This window comes from Colobus angolensis, unplaced genomic scaffold (genome assembly GCF_000951035.1).
Source record: "Colobus angolensis palliatus isolate OR3802 unplaced genomic scaffold, Cang.pa_1.0 Scaffold205, whole genome shotgun sequence".
NCBI lineage: Eukaryota > Metazoa > Chordata > Mammalia > Primates > Cercopithecidae > Colobus > Colobus angolensis.
The window spans coordinates 772,653-794,934 of record NW_012115211.1 but is presented as its reverse complement, the minus strand read 5'-3'; the positions used below and the strand labels follow the sequence as shown (position 1 = coordinate 794,934).

General features: G+C 41.6%; 1 protein-coding gene across 1 annotated transcript in view; it reads right to left on the bottom strand.

Annotated features, from left to right (window-relative positions):
* MAP6 (microtubule-associated protein 6) overlaps window positions 1–22,276 on the bottom strand; it is an 81,995-nt gene extending 59,719 nt beyond the window's left edge. The window contains exon 1 of the mRNA XM_011942008.1: window positions 22,131–22,276. The gene's annotated coding sequence lies outside the window, so the exon portion shown is untranslated. The remainder of the gene's footprint in view (window positions 1–22,130) is intronic.
* Window positions 22,277–22,282: the final 6 nt, after the last annotated feature.

Here is a 22,282-nt window from a genome sequence, read left to right as displayed (position 1 = left end):
TGAATTATCCAGTCCCTTGCATACCCTCCTCCCCAACCAACCCCCGCCCCCCCACACACATTCACACGCACACACGTCTTTCCCTAGATCATGCTCCCAGACAGGCGGCTTCTAGAGCAGATGGTTGCCGGCACTGAGGGTGGGGAACAGGCTGAGGGACAATCTGAATTATCCAGTCCCTTGCATACCCTCCTCCCCAACCAACCCCCGCCCCCCCACACACATTCACACGCACACACGTCTTTCCCTAGATCATGCTTAATTCTGGCCTTGACAAGAAACTCATGATGTTTCAAATATCACAAATACTGCAAGAACAATTGCTACCATTGGTACAGCACCTATTGTCTGCCAGACAATGACCTATATGCTTTGCATACAAAGGGAAGGGAACAGTTTACTAGAAGGGCTTAAGGAGTTTCATTTTTCTGACCCAATTCAAACATGACTGTTTGGGGCCAAGTCTTTTAGTGTGGACTGCTGACATGCATAATAACAATCTCAGAAGCACACTGAAATTTCAGGTTACTGGGCCCAACCTTAGAAATTCCAATTTAGAAGGTCAGGAGCCTGAGTGGGGCCCAGGATCTGCACTGTAAACAACCACTTCGTGTGATTCCAACATAAGTGGTCTGGACCACTTGGGAGAAAGCCTGCTCTGGCTTGGGGATTCTCAGACTTTAAAATGCTGATAAGGGTTTGGCTAAAATGCAGTCTGATTCAGTATTTCCAGGGCAGGACTTGGGATTCTGCATTTCTGTTAAGCTTCCAGGTGAAGCTAATGCTGTAACCTTGTGGGTATCTTTCTTTGTTCTCTTCATTTCCTCTGCCTGAGATGCCACCCTCTACTTCATCTAGCACAATTCTACTCAACCCTCAGAGTCTCACTCAAACGTCAGTCTTTCAGGAAGCTTCCTCTGGTCTGCAAGTCTATTTCAGAGGTCAGTAGTGTGCTGGAGCCAGTTCACAATGGCTCGAGAGAGCCACAGCTAAATTTTCTGGAATTTTATGAGCCAGTTATTAAGCACAACCATTATACAAAATTTATATAAATATGCAATTAAATAAATTACATTAAAACTAAATCTAATAAGCATTGGGTCTAAAAATTATATTACTAATTATTTCTAAATCGAGGATTTATAAAGCAAAGATGAGGTAAAATATAAGACAAGAAAAACATGGAAATTGGGAGCAGTAGATCTTGATTGATCTGAAACTTTTTTTCTTTTTTCTTTTTTTTTTTTGAGACAGAGTCTTGCTCTGTCACCCAGGCTGGAGTACAGTGATATGATCTCAGCTTACTGCACCCTCCGCCTCCCAGGTTCAAGTGGTTCTTCTGCCTCAGCCTCCCAAGTAGCTGGGATTACAGGCATGTACCACCAGGCCTGGCTAATTTTTGTATTTTTAGTAGAGACGATGTTTTACCATGTTGGCCAGGCTGGCCTTGAACCCCTGACCTCAAGGGATCCTCGCCTTGGCCTCCCAAAGTGTTAGGATTACAGGCATGAACTACCGTGCCCAGCTGAAACTTATTTTTTAATTCTTATTTAAAAATAAGAATAGCTACTAAAAAAAAAAACTACCTGACCAGAAAAACAAAACCCCACAAAAATGAATATGTAACTTCCACGTAGAAGGGAATACAGAAAAACGTAGTTCAATAGAAGACAGAAATGCATCGAAAAGGAGTAAAGAAAAAGAATCAAAGGAGAAAATATTAGAATAAAAGAATTAGCAAGTTCACAGGTAGAAGACATAACAATACTGTTCCTATACACCACAACAACCAATTAGAAACGATAACAGAAAAAAACTCATTCATAATAGCAACAAAATCTAGAAAACGTATAGGAAAAATCCCAAGGAAAAGAGACCTTTTTGAAGAATATAAAGGACGACTTGAGTAAAGGGAATGACATCTTGTTTACACATAGAAATACTCAGTATTATAGAGATGTTAATCCTTAGATTAATCTATAAATTTAACCTGAGGCCAATCAAAATCCCAACAGTATTTTTTGCAGTACTTGAAAACTGAGTCCAACATAAATATGAAAGGATAAATATCTGGGAAAGGCCAAGACAATTCTGAAAAAAAACAACCAAGAGAGATCTGTCCTCTTAAAAATCAAAGCGTATTACAAAGCTATGACAAATAAGTGTGGCATTTTTTTAGAAAAAGACAAACAGATCAATCCAACAAAATAGAGAGCCCAGAAACAGATCCAGAAACTAATGAGGAAACTTGCTATATAATAGTGGGAACTTTTTTAATCAAGGAAAAAAGAATTACCTGTCAGACAAGTAACGGATTTGGGATACTTGACTTCCTACATATAAGAACAGGAAATTGTACCCTATTTCACACTATACACAAAAATGAACTCCAGATGTATTACACATCTAGATGTGAAAAACAAATTTTAAAACTATTAGAAGTGGCTGGGCGCAGGGGCTCAAGCTTGTAATCCCAACACTTTGGGAGGCCAAGGCAGGTGGATCGCTTGAGCCCATGAGTTCAAGACCAGCCTGAGCAACATAGTGAGACCCCATCTCTACCAAAAATAATTTTAAAAAATTGCCAGGTGGAGTGGTGCATGCCTGTGGTTCCAGCTACTCAGGAGGCTGAGGTGGCAGGATTGCTTGACCCTGGAAGGTTGAGACACAAATGAGCTGTGATCCCACCGCTGTACTCCAGCCTGGGCAACACAGTGAGACCCTGTCTAAAAACAAACAAATAAACAGAAAACTATCAGAAGAAAATAGTGCCTTTATAACTCTGGGATAGTGAAGCATTTCTTACATTAGCAATAAAAAATAAATGATAAAGGCAAGGACTAAGTCCACTGAATAAATTAAAATGAAAAATTTATGCGTGACAAAAGACACTACAAACAAAGGTAAAAGACAAGCCACAGAAAAAAAGATTAGTAATCAGAATCAATGTAGACAAGCAAGAAAAAGATAACACCTGAATAGGACAATGGGAAAGGGTAGGAATATGCAATTCACAGAAGAAGAAATGCAAATTGTGTATAAACATATGGAAAATTTCTTAATTTGACTCAAAATCAGGGAAATACGACGTAAACAAAACAACATTTTCATATTATGAAATTGGCAAGAATTTTTAAGTCTGACATTATAAGACAAAGGGGGTACTTTTATATGTTATTAGTTGAAGTATAAATGGGTCCAGCCAGTAAAAAGAACAATTTTTCAACATTTAATAAAATACAAAATGTGCATAACCCAACACCCAACAATTTCTCTTCTAACACTTTAATATATTCACAGCTAGACATGTATAAGGATATTCACTGCAACATTATTTGTGATAGTAAAAACGTACAAAAACCTAAAAGTAAATAGGGAAATAAATAATATGTGATATTTTTGTATGATGGCAGATTATACAGCCATTAAAAAGAACGATCTGTATACGTATGGGTATTTACGTATATGTGTGTGTTTGCATTTTCTCAAGACATGTGATGTTGGGTGAAAAAAACAAAGTGACAGAATGATACACAGTGTAGGATGCCATGTCAGAAAGCACACGTAACTGCAAGGCCTTACACAGCTCATGGATGAAGAGGTATACACAAAAGTATACCTCTTTATAACAGTGGTGACTGCCCAGGGGGCAAGGGAAGAAGCAGAATGGGTCTGGGCCTAGTGGGGAAAAAAAACCCACAAAAACTTTATCTGAAAAAATATTTTTTAATACAAAAAAGACTAGAAGCAAATATGATTTATTTATTTATTTATTTATTTTGAGATGGAGTCTTGCTCTGTTGCCCAGGCTGGAGTACAGTGGCGCAATCTCGGCTCACTGCAACCTCTGCTGCCTGGGCTCAAGCGATTCTCCTGCCTCAGCCTCCCAAGTAGCTGGGATTACAGGCACATGCACCACCACACCCAGCTAATTTTTGTGTTTTCAGTAGAGACAGGGTTTCAGCATCTTGGCCAGGCCGGTCTTGAACTCCTGACTTTGTGATCCACCCATCTCAGCCTCCCAAAGTGCTAGGATTATAGGTGTGAGCCACCGCACCCAGCGCAAATATAATAAAATGTTAATTTTTTCATCTCTGGATAATGAAAATATGTGTGTTTTACCCTTCTTAGTGGTGTATTTTTTAAAGTTCTCCAAAAAAAAACAGAAAATGCTTTGAGAATTTATTGGAGCAGGCACCATCAGATACTTAGGTGGGAATGAGAGCAGTATCGAATGGATGGAATTGATTCTTTGGCTATGAGCTCCCTCTCTCTTCAATGTCATCGGATTTTCAGATCCGTCGTGCTCCTTCCTGTGTTCCCCACTCCAACGCAAGACCATTCTTTGGCATCACGCACCCAGGCCTTTAAACGGATCTCTGAGTGTGGCACTGTAGTGCTGGGAAGGACTCCCCCAAAAATTGGGCCAGCCCCTAGTAACAGATGAGGACAATGAAGCAGGAAGGAGAGACTTGTCCAGGGTCACACAGGAGGCAAGGCTGGCCTCAAGGTTCATATTTAACCTTTAAGCTCTGCTCCAACACCACTTCCTCAGATGACAGCTTCAACTCCTCATCTAGGTTAGCCTGTCAGCTCCCATTAAATGCTCTGTTAGCACCTTGTACCTTCCCTGCCAAGCATTTATCACAGCTGAATTTAATCATTAGTTATTGAAATGCACACTTGACACCTTATCTGTCATTACACTGCTCATTCCATGATGAACTTTGTCTTGTTCATGGCTGTAATCCAATAACTTAGTTCAGGGTCTGTTCCCTGAGTGACTGCTCTCTTGGTGTCCAGACTGGTGTGCATTCGGATTCCACGCTCACCTCTGAGAATTAATATTTAGGAATTACAACTGCAAGGATCTAAGAGTTTACACATGTTCATATCCTGTATCCTATGACATGTATCATATTGCCCTGTTTTCTCAAGGAGGAAATTGAGGCTCAGAGACTTGAAATAACTTTACCAAGGTCATACAAATAGTAAATGGAAAGGCTGGAATTTAAGCTGAAGTTTTCTGATCCCAAGCCATTTGGTGGGTCCACTGCACCATGGCTACCAGATGAATAGCTGTGATTACTAATTTCTCCTGTGTTCCTCACCTTTTCTTCAGAACACTTTTCCCCTACATCACATACTCCTAACCCTAAAGACCTTCCTTATTTAAGAGCATTCATGCTTCTGCTGCTCTGTCCTCTCTTCCTCACCCACCAGTACCACAATCCCCATCATCATCATCATCACATTTCTCTCTACTATTGAAGTAGGAGCTGACACTCCTATTTCAATCAGCACGTCCCAATGCCTGGATTTCATAGTCATGTCCCCAGAGCCTAGCTCAGAGTCTTATTTGTAGGAAGAGCTCAACAAATATGAATGGAATGAACAAATGACTAAAGTAATGCATGCTACCAAGGGCTTGCAGAGAATCTCATTCTCACAAACGCAGTCTGAATTGGGACTACTATGACGTGCTAAAAGACTCCCCAGAGAATGGTGTTATTAGAGTGGATTTTTAGAATTACCAAGCCTCTCTCCAATTCACAGCCTGCCTTTGGCCCTCTCTGAAGGAATGCTGGACCAGGGCTTCAGTGACGTGTCATAACAGTCCCTCATGGTAGAGCTCTCTCTTCTGTGCTATTTTTGGGTGCTAGATCCTGGCATGTTGATTATCTCACTGTATACCTTTTAATACCATTTATCTCTCGTCTATTTTTTAAAAAAATTCCATGTTGTAGCCCCAAAGGGAACCCCACACAAAAATGGTCATAGTAGCCAGAGACTAACAGTATTTTACAATGGTGACTCCTGTACCTTGCATTCTTGGTTGCTATGAGAGATTGGTTGGTTATCCATTATATATAAAGACAAAGAGACTCTTACATGTACATCAGCTTCCTGTTGCTATTCAGTTGAAAGGAAACAAGAGAATGGCTATGTCACTTTGGAAGAATGAGTGATGTGCTTACTAAGGCACAGTTGAACCAAGTATTCTTATGCACTCTGCTCAGGGGGTTACCTGCTACTTCAATACAGAGTCTGAAACTTGGTAACACAGTATTCTGTCCTCAATAACCTACATCAGAGGTTGGCAAACTATTGCCTACCAGCCAGATCCAGCCCTCTGTTTTGTTCCGCCGTGAGCTAAGAATGGTTTTTGTAGATGAATGTTTGCAATCAACCTGATGAAAGGGAACACTAACTTTGAACCCCAATTCAGCAAATGTTATTGCCCCCAAAAAATTATTCTCATTAGCATAGCTGTATTATAAAAGATTATATTCAATAATTATTATTATATTTTGAACTTTAGCAATAAAATTTTGGTGGAAATTTGTTTTCTCGCTTGTTATATAAGTACCTACTTAATAACCTTAATTTTGCACCTTAGCCTGCAAAGCCTATAATATTTACTGTCTGTCCCTCTATAGGAACTTTGCCCACCACTGGTCTCAACTAAAGCTATAAAGCTTGTCTCCCACCATGTCACTTCTTATACTTGGAACACCTGTTATATGGGAATATTCGTGGTTCTCCATAGGCATGTCTAGCTCTCCATGCCCCAGTTGTCCCTTCTGCTGGGACCTGCCACCTCCCTTGCTGCCTGCCTGATTGTTTTGCCTGCTGATATCAGACTAATCCTTCTAGGTCCAGTTCAGATGCCATCCTCATTTCTGAAGTCTTCTCTGACTTTTCAAGTTAGAATTAATAAATTCCTCTGCTCAAAAAGTATGTGACATCTGGGCTGTGCACGGTGGCTCACGCCTATAATCCCAGCACTTCGGGAGGCTAGGCGGGCAGATCATGAGGTCAGGAGTTTGAGACCAGCCTGACCAACATGGTGAAACCCCATCTCTACTAAAAATACAAAAATTAGCTGTGGTGGCATGTGCCTGTAATCCTAGCTACTCGGGAGGCTGAGGCAGGAGAATCGCTTGAACCCAGGAGGCAGAGGTTGCGGTAAGCGAAGATCGCGCCACTGCATTCCACTGGGCGAAAGAGGGAAACTCTGTCTCAAAGAAAAAAACAAACAAACAAAAAAAAACCAAAAGAAAGCAGGTGACATCCTATAAAACATAATTTACTTTGCTATAGTCAAGGAGTTCACATCCATGCTGCCTTTCCTCCTATACTGCAAGTGTCCTCTGGGCAGGAAGTTATGTACATATAGTAGGAGACTGACAACTGTCTGTTTAATGGATGAATAATTGACTGATGTGCTAACAGGAAAGGAAGAAATAATTAATGAAAAGGTAACCTGACTGCTGTTGGAAGGGAGATCTAAACTCCAAACTGGTTGTTTCTACCACTGACTTTTGTCTTTGCTCACCCCCAGGAAGAAGTGCACCTGGTGCAGCAAGGCTGTGGTAAGTTAAAAGGATGGAGAATTGTGTGTTGACACACTACAGTAAGTATTATTCAGAAAATACTGTGAATCGGCCAGGCACAGTGGCTCACGCCTGTAATCCCAGCACTTTGGGAGGCTGAGGCGGGTGGATCACCTGAGGTCAGGAGATCGAGACCATCCTGGCCAACATGGTGAAACCCCGTCTCTACTAAAAATACAAAAAATTAGCTGGGCGTGGTGGCCTGTAATCCCAGCTACTAGGGAGGCTGAGGCAGGAGGATGACTTGAATCCAGGAGGCAGAGGTTGCAGTGAGATGAGATCATGCCACTGCATTCCAGCCTGGGTGATAGAGTGAGACTCCATCTCAAAAAACAAACAAACAAACAAAACAAAACAAAACAAAGAAAAATACTGTGAATCCATCTTTAGAAACCTTGACAATGCAGTCTTCTCGAGTCATCAGGCGTGGGGCACGGTTCTGCTTATGGGCAGCAACACTCCGACTGCCATCCCTACTCCTTCTCCTCCGCTTACTTCTCTCCCACCCATATTACATCCATGATGCCTCATTTTTTTCTCTCTCTGTACCTGCTAAACAGAATCTCAGTATCTGAATTGCATATTTAATCCAGTGGCTCACTCAATCCACAAGGGAGAATGTGGTCATCAGGAAGCTCTGAGAAGAATGGCAATGGACCCATTCACTCGCTGAGAGTCATTCTTCAAACACTGGTTGAACTCTCTTCTGTGCCAGGCCTAAGAAAGGGATAAAAAGACAAGGCCCAGGCTCTGCCTGCAAGGAAAGTAAGCTGAATGGACTTTCTTGTACATCCCTGAAAAATCATGTGAAATATACCAAATTCTCGGGAGGAGTCCTTGGGGTCCCTGGGCTTTTTGAGGAGATGTGGGCATAATGCTGTCAGAGTGGCACAGATACTTGGCTGGCAAGTCATCACAATCCAAGGAGGAAAATTCGACCTTGAGTTTGTACACAATAAACCCATTCTCTGACCTGTGCCACTTAGATGCCACCCAAATCCAGACTTTGGCAAATATTAGATAACATCACTTTACTAAGCACATAAACATTTCTGAATTCATTTTCAGAGCAAATTTAAACTTGTTAAAAGTCATTCTTTTCTAATTGCTTTTATTACAATTCTACCTTTATGATTCTTATTTTACTCACGCAATAAAATAAATAATTTTTGTGTATACAAAGTGGCAAAAGCCAGGCCTCTCCATATAATTCACATTTGCACAGTTAGATTAGAACATGGTGACTCAGAGATGCTTACTGGACTAAAAGAATACTCCCAGAAAATCTTTGACCTGAGCATTTAATGGTTCTTTACCCAGAAATTCAGAGTGTGTGCAATGAGAAGGGCAAAGGACCTCTATATATTAGCCAAATAGTACTCAACCCACCAGGTACAATGATGATGAGGATAGTTGCCATTTATTGAGTGCTTACTATGGGTGAGGACTGTGCTAAGCACTATATGTACATCATTCATTCATGTGTTCAATTAATTAATATCTATTAAGCATCTATTAAATACCATGCACTAAGCTAGGTGCTGGAGGTACAATGGTAAATAAGACAGGGAAGAGAGTAACAGACTTAATGGAATGTTAAGTCTTTCAACAACTTGTAAGATAGATATTAGTGATTCTGTTTTACCACTAAGGAAACAAAGTCAGAGAAGAGAAATTAAGCAACTTGCCCGAAATCATACAGTTAATACGTGGTAAGCAGGACTTGAAACCAAAGTCCTAAATAAAGCCAGACATCAGAGGAAAGCAGGAATTATAAAAAAGTATCGTACTTTTAAGTGCCCTTCTGAATTTTCACCTCATTGATAAAAACCTCTAGGAAGAAAGTTATAGTTCCTAATCTTTTTCCTTCCCAATGGAACTAACTCCTAAGATTTTGACACACTGTACAGGTACACCCCTTCAGGAAGTGGTTTATGACTCAGGCCAGAAACCCCCTTTCCTCTACATCTCCTCAATATTCTGCGCACATTTCTATTCTTGCACTTACTACTATGACTATACTTTCGAAAAATATGCCTTCCTCCCACTAGACCAGGAGCTCCTTTAGGACAGTTGCTAGGTATAATTTATCTCTCTACCCTAGCATAGTGATTCATCTGAGATGCAATAAATGTTTCCTGAATGAGAAAATGAAAAACTTTCATTGGTAACCTACTCTACTTCATTATTTCAGTGATAATAATAAAAGTAGCCAGCACTTACTATGATGAGTATGCACTGTATACAAGCATTATCTCCCTTCATCTTCATCATGACTCTGTGAAGTCACAACTGTGTAGTTACCCCCATTTTATTGATGAGAAAAAGCAAGGCTTTCCCAAGATCACACAGACTTTAAGTTAAGATGCATGATTCAAACCCAGCTTTGATGGACACTAAATTCTTCACAGGACACAAGGGCACCTCCCAGGACTCATACAACCATTCCTTCCAACAATCTTCCAATAGTGTTAACTAGCCACTGTTGTGCCCCTAGAGAACTCTGGCTCCCAATTTTCACTCTCACCAGGGCCTGCCTGGTACTTTTATATACAATACTTGCACATATATTATCTCCCTCAAAAGACAGCAATATCCTGCAAACAGGGGTCATGCGCTCTTCACCTTGAATCTTCATAGCCTATATCCCAGCCTTGGCATGCTCTTAAGATGTTGTATTGAACTCTGAGTAAAAATAATATTAGGCCCACTGCATTATTATTATGGAATTAGGATCAAATAAATCCAACCTAATTCCCTGCTTTTATAGTATAAGCCTCTTTCTCAATGGACTAAAAGCCCTGAAGGATCAAAAGGATTTAGAAAGAAAATGGGAGGAGGGCAGGGGGGAAACTGTGAACAAAATCTAGCAGTAGTTTGAATGTGGGGCTTGTGAGACCCAGTTTAGGCTGTGATTTGGTCAGAGCACCTGCTGAGGCCCATATGATTTTAATGTGCAGCCAGGGCTGAGAACACCCAAGAAAAAGCATTGAGTGTGTGCAGGGAGCAGTGGGTAAAAAGACTGGAAGCATCAGATAGGTCAGATAATGGAAGGCACTGACTGCACGCCAAGGTGCCTGGGTCTTGCCCTGGAGGAGAAGAGAATCCATTGAGAGTTTAGGACAAGAAGAGGTGAAACAACCCACCCCTCCTCCACTGTAGAAACAAGGTTAGTGGATGGAGATGGTATGGGCTTAGCAGAGTTGGAGCCAGAAAGACAACATAAAGGTTGAAGTTGGCAATAGCCGTCCCAAGAATGGCATGTTAGACTAGGCGAACATGAGGGGACTTGGCAGGGGCCTGCTGGAGCTGCACAAGCAAGACACAGCTGTGGCTGGAATGAGGAGAATCAGATTTCTGAGCCAACTCAGCCACTGACTGTTTCTGTAACCTCAGTCCCCACACCTCCCTAACTCTATTCTGCATCTTTAAAGATAGAGATGTTTACCTTAAAAGGTCATTAGGAAGTCTATAGAAAAAGATACGTTAAAGCAGATGGCACAGAGTAAACACTCAGCAGATGAGCCTGAAACTCAATTATGTCTCTGTTCTTTCTAATATTCTGCTCTTTTGCATTCTGCCTTGATCTACCTTCTGCCTAATTATTACGGTTTAATAGGGAACAATCCTTAAGGGCTAGGAGGCTTGCAAAAATGCACTGTGCACTCTAGGATATGCCACAATGTGGGTCAGTGTTTCGAAGTCACTGCACAAAATGGACAGTGACCACAAGGGTACAGCTCAGTGGAGGAGGTATTGTTTCAGGGATGCAATTGTGGTGGGTTTTGTGGCTTGAGGCCTGGGCACAATTTTCCCACTAAAAGAGGTTACACCAGGCCTAATCCTGCAAAAGCCTCTTCATTCAGTTTGAAAACAAATACCCACTGACAGTGGACTATGCTAGGATAAGGGAAGGAGAGCAAAGATAATAACTATGTGTATTATGTAATACACAGCAGTTCCTGTGCGTAATGTACAAGGCCAGCAGCACTGGAGGTGGGAGGTTGAGACCACAGTGAGGCCTATGCTCCTACTCTCTTTCGGACAGGACAGGCAAGCACAGACACCAAGAGCTCATTCTTTTCTTACTCCTCCCACATATACCAGAGATGTTGATGCTTGCTGGGCACTGACCTTAGCATTCTTTTCTTCTCACCCTCTCTATCCCCTACCCACCCTAATATCTATGGGTTTGATTCTCACCAACTGGCTGATGTTGTCCTGATCTTTTCTGTTCTGGCATTTCTCCTGAGCTTCAAGCTATATCTCCATTTAGTTCTTTTGTATTTTGTTTCTTATTTTTTGTTGAGGTATAACATACAGAGAATAAAGTCCATAAGTCTCAATTGTTTGTGTGTATAAACCCATGTCACCACCACTCAGATCAAGATATAGAACATTTCCAACACCTCAGAATGTTCTGCTGTGCTCCTTCTCAGGCAATTACCCACCTAAATCCCAGAGATTACCATTATTCCAACATCTATCACCATCAATTACTTTGCCTGTTTTTGAACTTCATATAAATGGAATAATTCAGTAAATACCCCTGTATCTGGGATCAAGTTTGTTCTCCACTAGGAAGCTTTTGGTAATGTGTGGAGACACTTTTGATTGCCATAACTCAGGGTGGGGAGGGCTGGGAAATATTACTGGCGTGTAGTACATAGAGGCCAGGAAAGCTGCTAGACATCCTACAATGCACAGGACAGGCCCACAGCAAAAATTACCTGGTCAATAATTGATAAACCCTGTGTATCAATCTCCTATAGCTACTGCAACAAATTACCACAAACAGAATGGCTTAAAGCAACACAGATTTATCATCTCACAGTTCTGTCATTCAGAAGTCCAAAACAGGTCTCATTGGAAGCTCTAGGGGAGAATACTTTCTTTGCCTTTGCCAGCTTCTAGAGGCGGCTTACATTCCTTGGCACGTGTCCTTCCATCTTCAAAGCCAACAACCACCAGTCAAGTCTTTGTCACACTGCATCACCCTAATGTTGACACTTCTGTCTTCCTCTTTCACTTATAAGGACTCTTGTGATTACACCGAGCCCAAGTGAAACCAGGCTATACTCCCCATTTCAAGGCCCATAACTTAAGGACATCTGTAAAGTCCCTTTTGCCATGTAAGATAACATATTCACAAATTTCTAGAATTAGGATTTGGATATCTTTGTAGGGGAGATTATTCAGCCTTCCATACCCTGCTATATAATATTCTGTTGTATGAATATACCACAATTTATGTATCCTACTGTTGATGGACATTTGGGCTGTTTTAGTTCTTAGCTATTAATAATGCTGCTATAAACATTCTTATACACATCTTCTGTATTCATTTCTGTTAGGTAGATACTCAAGAATGGAATTTCTCAGTCATGGTAAATGTATGTTTAGCTTGAATAGATAACGCTAAACAGTTTTATAATGTGGCTGTACAAATTTACACCCTTAGCAGCAGTATGAGTTTCCATTTTCATTCTGTACTGAACATCTCCAAGTAGACCTTCCAAAGACACCCTTAACCCAACTTACCAAAACTGTGCTATCTATCTCAGTGTATACCATTGCCCCACCACCCCCCGCCCCAGACATCCAAAACATGAACCTGGAAACATCCTAGACTCTTCCCTCTCCCTTTCTGCCTACTTTTATTTAGCCATTATTATTATTTTATTCTTATCAGCACTTGCTTACATTCTCTTCTTGATGGAGGTCTTTATCATCTCTCACCTAGACTATAGTTTCTTCCCTGGACTCTATTCCCAGTCTGTCTCTCCAGTCCATTCTTCCCACTGCTGTCAAAGTCACCTTTTCTAAAATCTAAAACTGAACTCTGATTCTCCTGTTGCTTATAAGACAAAGGAGCTATCCCCAGCCTACCTCCCTCTTCTGTCCCTTGCCATTCTATCCTTATGCAATGATACTTCCAAGTTCTGCCCACACAGAACTGCTTATAATTTCTCTTCTTGTACTTTTACTCAAATTAATCCATTCTCCCATTTACTGCCAACTCATCTTTCAAGACTCAGCATACTAGTAACCTTCTCTACTGAATTCTTTTCCAACAACCCTCAAATCAGGCAGACATAACTCCTCTCTTCTCTGTGCTCCACCATGCCCTGCACAGACATTTTATCAGGGAACCTGTAACTTTTCAGCACACTTGTCTCTGTCCAATAAACAAAAGACTCTTGAGAGCAGGGACCACTTTGTCATCCAGAGACTTGGTCCAGGACCTGACATAGTAGATACAAATAAACATTTACTGAATGGAAACTGAATGAAGAGAGTACATATTAATATGATATGGAGGAAGTGCTGAGTGTAGAGAAAGACAAGTGTAGACAAAGCCTGTGATTTCAACAGTCTTAAAACCTAAAGGGGCCGAGCGCGGTGGCTCATGCCTGTAATCCCAGCACTTTGGGAGGCAGAGGTGGGTGGGTCACCTGAGGTCAGGAGTTCGAGACCAGCCTGACCAACATGGTGAAACCCCATCTCTACTAAAAATACAAAAATTAGCCAGGCGTGGGTGGTGCGTGCCTGTAGTCCCAGCTACTCAGGAGGCTGAGGCAGGAGAATCGCGTGAACCCAGGAGGCAGAGGTTGCAGTGAGCCGAGATGGCGTCACTGTACTTCAGTCTGGGCGATAAGAGGAAGGGGGATCATAAGCTCTAACAGGGAAGTAACGGCATGGTTCCTGAAGAGTGATTGCAAAGATTTCAGGGAGAAAATGTATCTAAGGTTTCTAGCCTTCCACCAGGCACATGCTAGGCACTAAATTAGCTACTATTAGTATTATTATTTCTGATGGTGAAACTAGAAGTTTTTAGTTTGCTGGTTCAGTTCCATGTTGAAGTCATCTTCATTCAGCAGAGAATGAGAAGCTTACCTATTTACATTAATACAGTTGACACAGTTTGTAAAGCCAAAGCAGCATTGTAGAGATAGCTCCTTAATCTTAATGAACATTTGTTGATTTATTTTAGTTTTATATTTGGGACATTGAATGATTCTTAGTGATTGTTGATTTTAGAACTATCACTGGCTTGACATTTTTTTAAAGTTCATATATGTGTTAGATGCAATCTTTCCCTATGAGAGCAACAAATAATTGTATATATCTTATCTTCTTTGTGGGTTAGTCTTGGTCAGCTTTGTATTTCTGAGGGTTAATTGTACAAAGTTAACCAATGATCTAACAAAATGCCTCAGTAAAAATGTCCAAACAGACATCAAACACTGCTGAGTTTATATGAGGTTTCCATGACAAGTTTCTCTCCTGGCTTTCTTCCTTCCTCACATCACTCCTCCTTCATCTTTTTCATGGACATCCCTTCTGCTGTCAGTACTCCAAATATGTGTATCCCCCATGGCTCCATTTTCTGTTGGTTAATTTTGTCTACTCCTTTTCCAAGGGTAATTTTGCCTCTTCCTATGACTTTCACAGGAAGTGAAACATCCACAAGCTGATTGCTTCCAAATCTATATGTACAGCCCAGGCCTCTCCCTAAGCTTTCAGATCCACTTACTCAACTGACCCTCAAACACATCTTGTTAGATATCCCATAGACAATCCAAATTTTATATATTGAAAAGTACCTCAACTTTCACTTCGGACTTTTTTCTCCCTCTATATTCCCTGTTCCAGTGACTAGCATCACTACCAGTTACCAAAATCAGAAACACACAGGTCACTCTGGGCCATATCCTCTTCTATGAATCTCGATTGGTCATTTGGATCTGTTGTTTTATACCCATATTATCTTATAAATCTCCGATCTCTGGCTGGGCGCGGTGGCTCATGCCTGTAATCCCAACACTTTGGGAGGCCGAGGTGGGTGGATCACGAGGTCAGGTGTTCGAGGCCAGCCAGGCCAAGATGGTGAAACCCCATCTCTACTAAAAATACAAAAATTAGCCAGGCACGGTGGCAGGTGCCTGTAGGCACGGTGGCAGGTGCCTGTAATCCCAGCTACTCGGGAGGCTGAGGCAGGAGAATCGCTTGAACCAGGGAGGCAGAGCTTGCAGTGAGCCAAGAATGTGCCACTGCACTCTAGCCTGGGTGACAGAGCAAGACTCCATTGCAAAAAAAAAAAAAAAAAAAAAAAAAAATCTCCGATCTCACAACCATGATTAAGGCTTTGTTATTTTCTCCAAATTATCTCAATAGCCTCCTTATTGGCCTCCCTTTCTCTAATCTCCCCAGGTGCTACAGCCAGCCAGTGGGAGCTTTATAAAATTTGAATCAAACTATGTTGTCCCTCTGCTTAGATTTTTTCAGTGACTCATTATTGTCTATAGAAGCAAATCCAAATTTCTTAGCCAGGAATACAAGGCTGTTGATAAGCTGACCTCTGCCTACCTCTCAGAGCACAAAAAGAAAGGGAATAATAAAAATAAGGTAAAATTTACTGAAAAAAGAGATGCTCAACAAAATCAAAAATTTATTCTTTGGAAAGACTAAAAAACAAAACAAATCTGAGCAAGACTAATCCTGAAAAAAAAAAGCGAGAAGGCACAAATAAATATTAGGTATGAAAAAGGAGACATAACTACAGGTAAGTAGAGATTATTTTTAAATCCACAAGATAATGCTATGATCAATTTTATGTCAATAAATTATAAAATTAGAAGAAATTTACATTTTTCCAGAAAAAATAAATTACCAAAATTGGCTCAGGAAGAAATATAATACCTGGATAAGTGAATCACTATTAAAGACATCAAATTGATAGTTAAAAAAAAAATTCATGAAAAAGACAACAGGTCCAGCAAGTTTTACAGGATAATTTTATCAGATATTTGAGTCCTTCTTATATAAACTTATTCAAATAACTAAAAAGGAGGGGAATCTATCCATCTAATTTTATAGGTATAACCTTGATCCCAACAGTTCGTAAGACCAATATAAAAAAGGAAAAATTATAGGCCAATCTTATTTATGAATATATATGCAAACATTTCAGATAAAAAATAAAAAACCAAATTCAGCATAATAAAATATATTTCTATCTAAGCGAGATTTATCCCAGAAATGCGGAGATTGTTCAATATGAGAAAAAAAATCTATTAACAGATTAAAAAAGAAAAATCACAGATCATCTCAGTTGACACTGAGCCTTCAATAAGAGAAAAAGCATTCAGTAAGATTCAATAGCCAAACTAATTTTTAGAAACCCCTAGCAAACTAAGAAAAATAGAAATTTCTTAATCTTATCTTATAAAAACATATAGCAAACCTCATACTTAACGATAAAACTTAGAAACTTGCCAAATCCCACGACAAGGATGTTTGTTATTACCTACTATTTGAAACCACCCCAGATGTCCTAACCAACAGAGCAAGACACACACAAAAAAACAAGATATGTAAATCTTGGAAAGGAAGATAATAAATTGTTATTTGCTAAAAACATACATTATCTCTACAGACAATCCAGGAGTGTCTACAATCAAAACTAATTAGAGAGTATGATAAGGTTCCTGAATACAAGATTAACATACAAAAATTAATTATTGCATATGGGCAATAATAAATTAGAAAAGGTAATAAACTCTTCACAATAGGAACAATAATTAAAAGCTAGATCAGAAAAAAATAAAATAAGATAATGTGGTATTAGCTCAGACTGATGGAATAGAACAGAGAACTCAGACATAATATCTAAAGATATGTGACCCTTATGTGATAGAGGAGATATCATAAGTTAGTAGGGAAAAGTAAAGCTTTAAAAAAGAGTGTAAGGATAAATGACTTTCCATACAGGGAAAAATTCAATCCTTACCTCACTCCACTCATCAAGATAAAATCTAGTTAGATTATTAACAATTTAAATACAGAAATAAAACTTTAAAACTGTATATATGTGTATATATATGAGTATATATGTGTATGTGATTTTGTGGAGAAAATTACAAAATATAAGTGAAGAACATAAAAGACTTAAATAAATGGCAACCTTTGCCATGTTTGCATATGGGAAAACTCAATAGCTTAAAGATGGCAAATCTCTCCAAGTAATTTTTTCCCAAGTAAAGCCTGCATTCACCTGCATTAAAATTATCTAGCATGCTTGCTAAAAATTACTTAGGCTCCATTTTAAGCCCATTGAATTAGTATGTATGAGGATGTGGCCCAGGAACCTGCATTTCAGAAAGCTCTCTAGGTGATTCTTTTGTGTACTAAATTTTGAGAACCATGCCTTATAAAAGTAGATCATAACGTGAGTTGCACATTAGAATCACTTGGGAGAGTTTTTAAAAACTTGGTTGCCCAGGCTACACCCCAGACCAATGAAATCAGATTTTCTGGGCAAGGCACCTATGCATCAGTCTTTTGAAAGTTCTCCACTGATTCTGTAGCCAAGGTTGAGGACCACTGCCCTAGGTGAAGGTCCATGTAGAGTCACATCTGTAAAGTTTGCTGCCCTTCTCCATTTGAACATTTACTTTTAGTGCTAATCTGGTAGGCTTTGTACTTTTTTTTTTTTTTTTGAGACGGACTCTTGCTCTGTCACCCAGGCCGGAGTGCAGTGGCACCATCTTGGCTCACCGCAACCTCCGCCTTCCAGGTTCAAGCGATTCTCCTGCCTCAGCCTCCTGAGTAGCTGGGATTACAGGTGCACGCCACCATGCCCGGCTAATTTTTTGTATTTTTAGTAGAGATGGGGTTTCACCATGTTGGTCAGGCTTGTCTCGAACTCCTGACCTCGTGATCTGCCCTCCCCCGCCCAGCCTCCCGAAGTGCTAGGATTACCGGCGTGAGTCACTGCGCCTGACCAGGATTTGGACTTTAACTTGATTGAGGAAGACACAATTTTCTTTTTCTTTTTTTTTGAGGCGGAGTCTCGCTCTGTCGCCCAGGCTGGAGTGCAGTGGCCGGATCTCAGCTCACTGCAAGCTCCGCCTCCGGGGTTTACGCCATTCTCCTGCCTCAGCCTCCGGAGTAGCTGGGACTACAGGCGCCCGCCACCTCGCCCGGCTAGTTTTTTTGTATTTTTAGTAGAGACGGGGTTTCACCGTGTTAGCCAGGATGGTCTCGATCTCCCGACCTCGTGATCCGCCCGTCTCGGCCTCCCAAAGTGCTGGGATTACAGGCTTGAGCCACCGCGCCCGGCCTGTATTTTTAAGTAGAGACGGGGTTTCACCGTGTTAGCCAGGATGATCTCGATCTTCTGACCTCCTGATCCGCCCCTCTCGGCCTCCCAAAGTGCTGGGATTATAGGCTTGAGCCACCGCCCCCGGCACAATTTTCTTACATTAAAATTATGACTCATTTATTTGGTATCCCCAGCTCCTTATCTGGTTTGGTGATCATTTTCTGAAAAAAATCCAACTAAATGAAATTGACTCTATCAATATATAGATAAATAAAATTTTCACCAAGCCCTAAAAATTCCGTTAGATTCAAGAAATCTATATAGCACCTAGGCTGTGAGAGGTACAGAGTGAACAAAATACAGCCTTCTCTTCAGGTGTTCATGACCTGCTGGGGGAGACAGATACAGACAAAAGTATTTTACAATCAAGCAGACAATGATAAGAGTTCAGAAAGTAAAAAGGGAATAGAAGAAAAATTCATGCAGAATGGCTGGATCTAGGAAAGCATCGCTGTAAATTCGGCATCCAAGATTGGCCTTGAGGCATTGCTGGGATTGACCCAAGAGGAAATTAGGGAAATGGGCAGTTGGGGAATGGGGCAGTTCTGCATAGCATAAAGTAAGTCAGATGCGCCTTCCTGTAACCTTCATGCAAGGCTGGAGGGCAGACATTAAAGACTCCTTTTCTTTTTAACTTCCTTGTTACTGCTCTTATTTTTCAAGTATTTCACCCTGGTTTATTAATTCTACCTCCTAATGCCTCAGCTGGTTTCTTCTAGGAAAAGTTTCTTATTAGCATGTCTATAGGGAGCAGCTGCTACCCTATCTACCCCTATTATCTGATGGCCAGGGCAATGGGGTTGACTGGGAGAGGAATTTTAATCACCTCCTTATGACTCATCTATTTTCTAATTGAGAAGGTCAGGTCTAAAGTCACAAATGGCTTCCCAATGAAATCCATCTTTAACATTAAAAATGGTAATAAAGACATGCTTCGGCCGGGCGCGGTGGCTCAAGCCCGTAATCCCAGCACTTTGGGAGGCGGATCACGAGGTCAGGAGATCGAGACCATCCTGGCTAACACGGTGAAACCTCATCTCTGCTAAAAAATACGAAAAACTAGCCGGGCGAGGTGGTGGGCACCTGTTAGTCCCAGCTACTCGGGAGGCTGAGGCAGGAGAATGGCATGAACCTGGGAGGCGGAGCTTGCAGTGAGCTGAGATCCAGCCACTGCACTTCAGTCTGAGCGACAGCTAGACTCCATCTCAAAAAAAAAAAAAAAAAAAAAAAAGATTTTTTTGACAGGTTAATAGAATTGACAAGTGCTAAAAATAATCATTCTCACCAGCTCGGAGGGCATAGCCTTCCCGCACCAAGTAATTTCCAGTATGTGTGTAATGTGAAGCATGACATGCTTACTGCACAGTTAAGCTGTTGTTTTGAGGAAAAAGGCTATACGGAACAAGGTACAACCCCAAATCTGGAGTGCGTTATATCCAAAGGATGTGGTCATTCCTTGAGTGACAGGCCACTCATCCATAAACAAAGCAAGTCCTGCCAACTTGAAATCATAAACTGAACAGGATCACCCAAAGAGGCTTAAGAATCTGGAATCTCTCTGGATTGGCATTGACTGTATGGTGGTGAGAAGAGACAGTTCCTGCTAGTGGGCAGTAAGGTTCCAGCTGCCACAGGGTGCTAGAATGAGAGTGGGAAGATGAAGAGGCCAGGCCAGTAATCTATGATGTTGGGCCAGATGTGGGCTTCTCAGGGTAGGAAGATCAAGAAATGAAGTAGGGTCTTGAAGCAAGAAAGCCATAGCAGAACCAGAAAACTACATCCTGCCTTTGTTTTTTTATGTCTCTTGTTTGTTTATTTCTCTTCTTTTCTTTTGCTCCCCGCTTGATAGCAGCATAAAAACATAGTGAACATACTACCATCTCATGGCTACTCAAGGAAAAGGATGTATGTCCTTCTTTGACCAAGAGCTCAAAGGAAGTGCTGTACTCCTGGGTTCCCAGTGTGGCTGTTGTGACAGCAATAAACCAAGAGAGAGATGCCAAGTGGGAGGTGGAATTCAGGAAGATGAGAAATGCAGGGGTAGGAGTTGGGGGACAGATTTTCTCTTAACATGAAGGATGTCTGGATATGCTATTCTTTCCTCAGCCTATAAGAGTATTGGTAATGTTCACTGGAGAAGGACATTAGTCTAACAGGAGGCTATATACAGAGTATTGGCAAAGGACTAACTCTCTAGTCCTCCCCCACCACACCCTCTTGCAGGAAGAAGGCAGCAGAAAGCTGTGACATTGATGAAGGACCCCATAAGCTGCATTTTGAACACCTCTAGCTCAATTACTATTCATACACATCTTCCTCGAGAAAACCCAAATGCAATGTTACATGTTCAGAGTCAACCGTGTTCTGTTAGCTAATTGATGTTGGTTGAAATATAAGGGTAGAATTGAAAGCTAAGCCGTCAGAAGTATATACAGGATGGATGAAGGGCAAGAAAGCAGACTGGAATGGCTGAGGCTGTAGCAGAGGGAAAATTCCAGAAGGAAAGAGAGAGAGAGAGATTTTTCATGCTTGAAAGCATTCATCTGCAAGGAATTGAGTGAGATGGAGAAAGGGCTTCTTGGTGGCAAGAGAATGAGAGACATCTGGAGAGCATGTAGGGAAAGGAGAAAGAAGATGCCTCAATAGCAGAGAAGGCTGGAGGCATCTAAGAAGTAGGATCATAAGGCATCACGTGGAAGGTAGGAATGGAACCAAGATGTACTAATTACCTCTATGTGCTAGGCATGAGCTGTTCTCCTGAATCATCTCATTTAATCCTCACAATGTCCAGCACAGTGCTTGGCATATAGTAGGCACTCAAAAATATGTTGAATATTTAATATTAATTAAATAAAAATAAAATATTTAATACCAAATCAATAAAAGTGTGAACAATGCTAAGAGATGTCTATTACCAATTACATCTTACAGATAAGAACCTGAGGCCCAGAAACATTAGGAAACTTGCCCAATATGTCACAGCTAGTAAGAAGTAGAAGGACAATGACTTCAAAGTTCCAGCGGTGGAAGGAGGAGGGTGATTTGTAAAGATCATGTGGGTAATCTAGAAAAAGGTATGGTGCTTGGGACTCTGGTTGCCCAGAGACTGAGAGAGGGAGGAAAGAATGAAGCGCCAAGGGAACTGGGCTAGGGAGGAGGGCGAGAGGCCACTTGGAAAGAATTCTTCTTCTAGAAGAATGGGGACCCTGTCGGACGGCAAAGGGCAGCATCCAGGCTAACATAGCAGGTGAGCTGGGTGGGGGCAGGACGGAAGCACAGCCACTGCTGACATTGCAAAGGGTCTCTGTGGGCAGCCAGGGATCTGAGGTGGGCGAGATGGAGAAAACGGCTACAGCTGCAAAGTGAAAGAGCCAGGCAGGCTAAGATGGAAAATACTAACAGCTTGCGCACAGGACACGGCAGAAGAGAAGGCTTCGACGGGAGGTGGCCTGGGAGGAGGCTGGGGAGAGGGTGTGGCCTGGGACTGGAGGGAGGCTGCACGCTAGGCCTGCGTTGGGGATCGTCTGCGCGGCGACTCCGCCGCGCTAGCAGCGGCCGCGTCTCACCTGTAGGAGCTGCTCACTGCACTCGCCACCTCCTCGCGGATTTGCCGGTTGAGGGCATCCGCCGCAGCGCGCCCCCTGCCAACCTCGGGGCCGGTGGTCTGGACCTGGGTCTGGGCGGCGGGCAGCGACGTCTGCTCGTGCCCCAGGCCCTC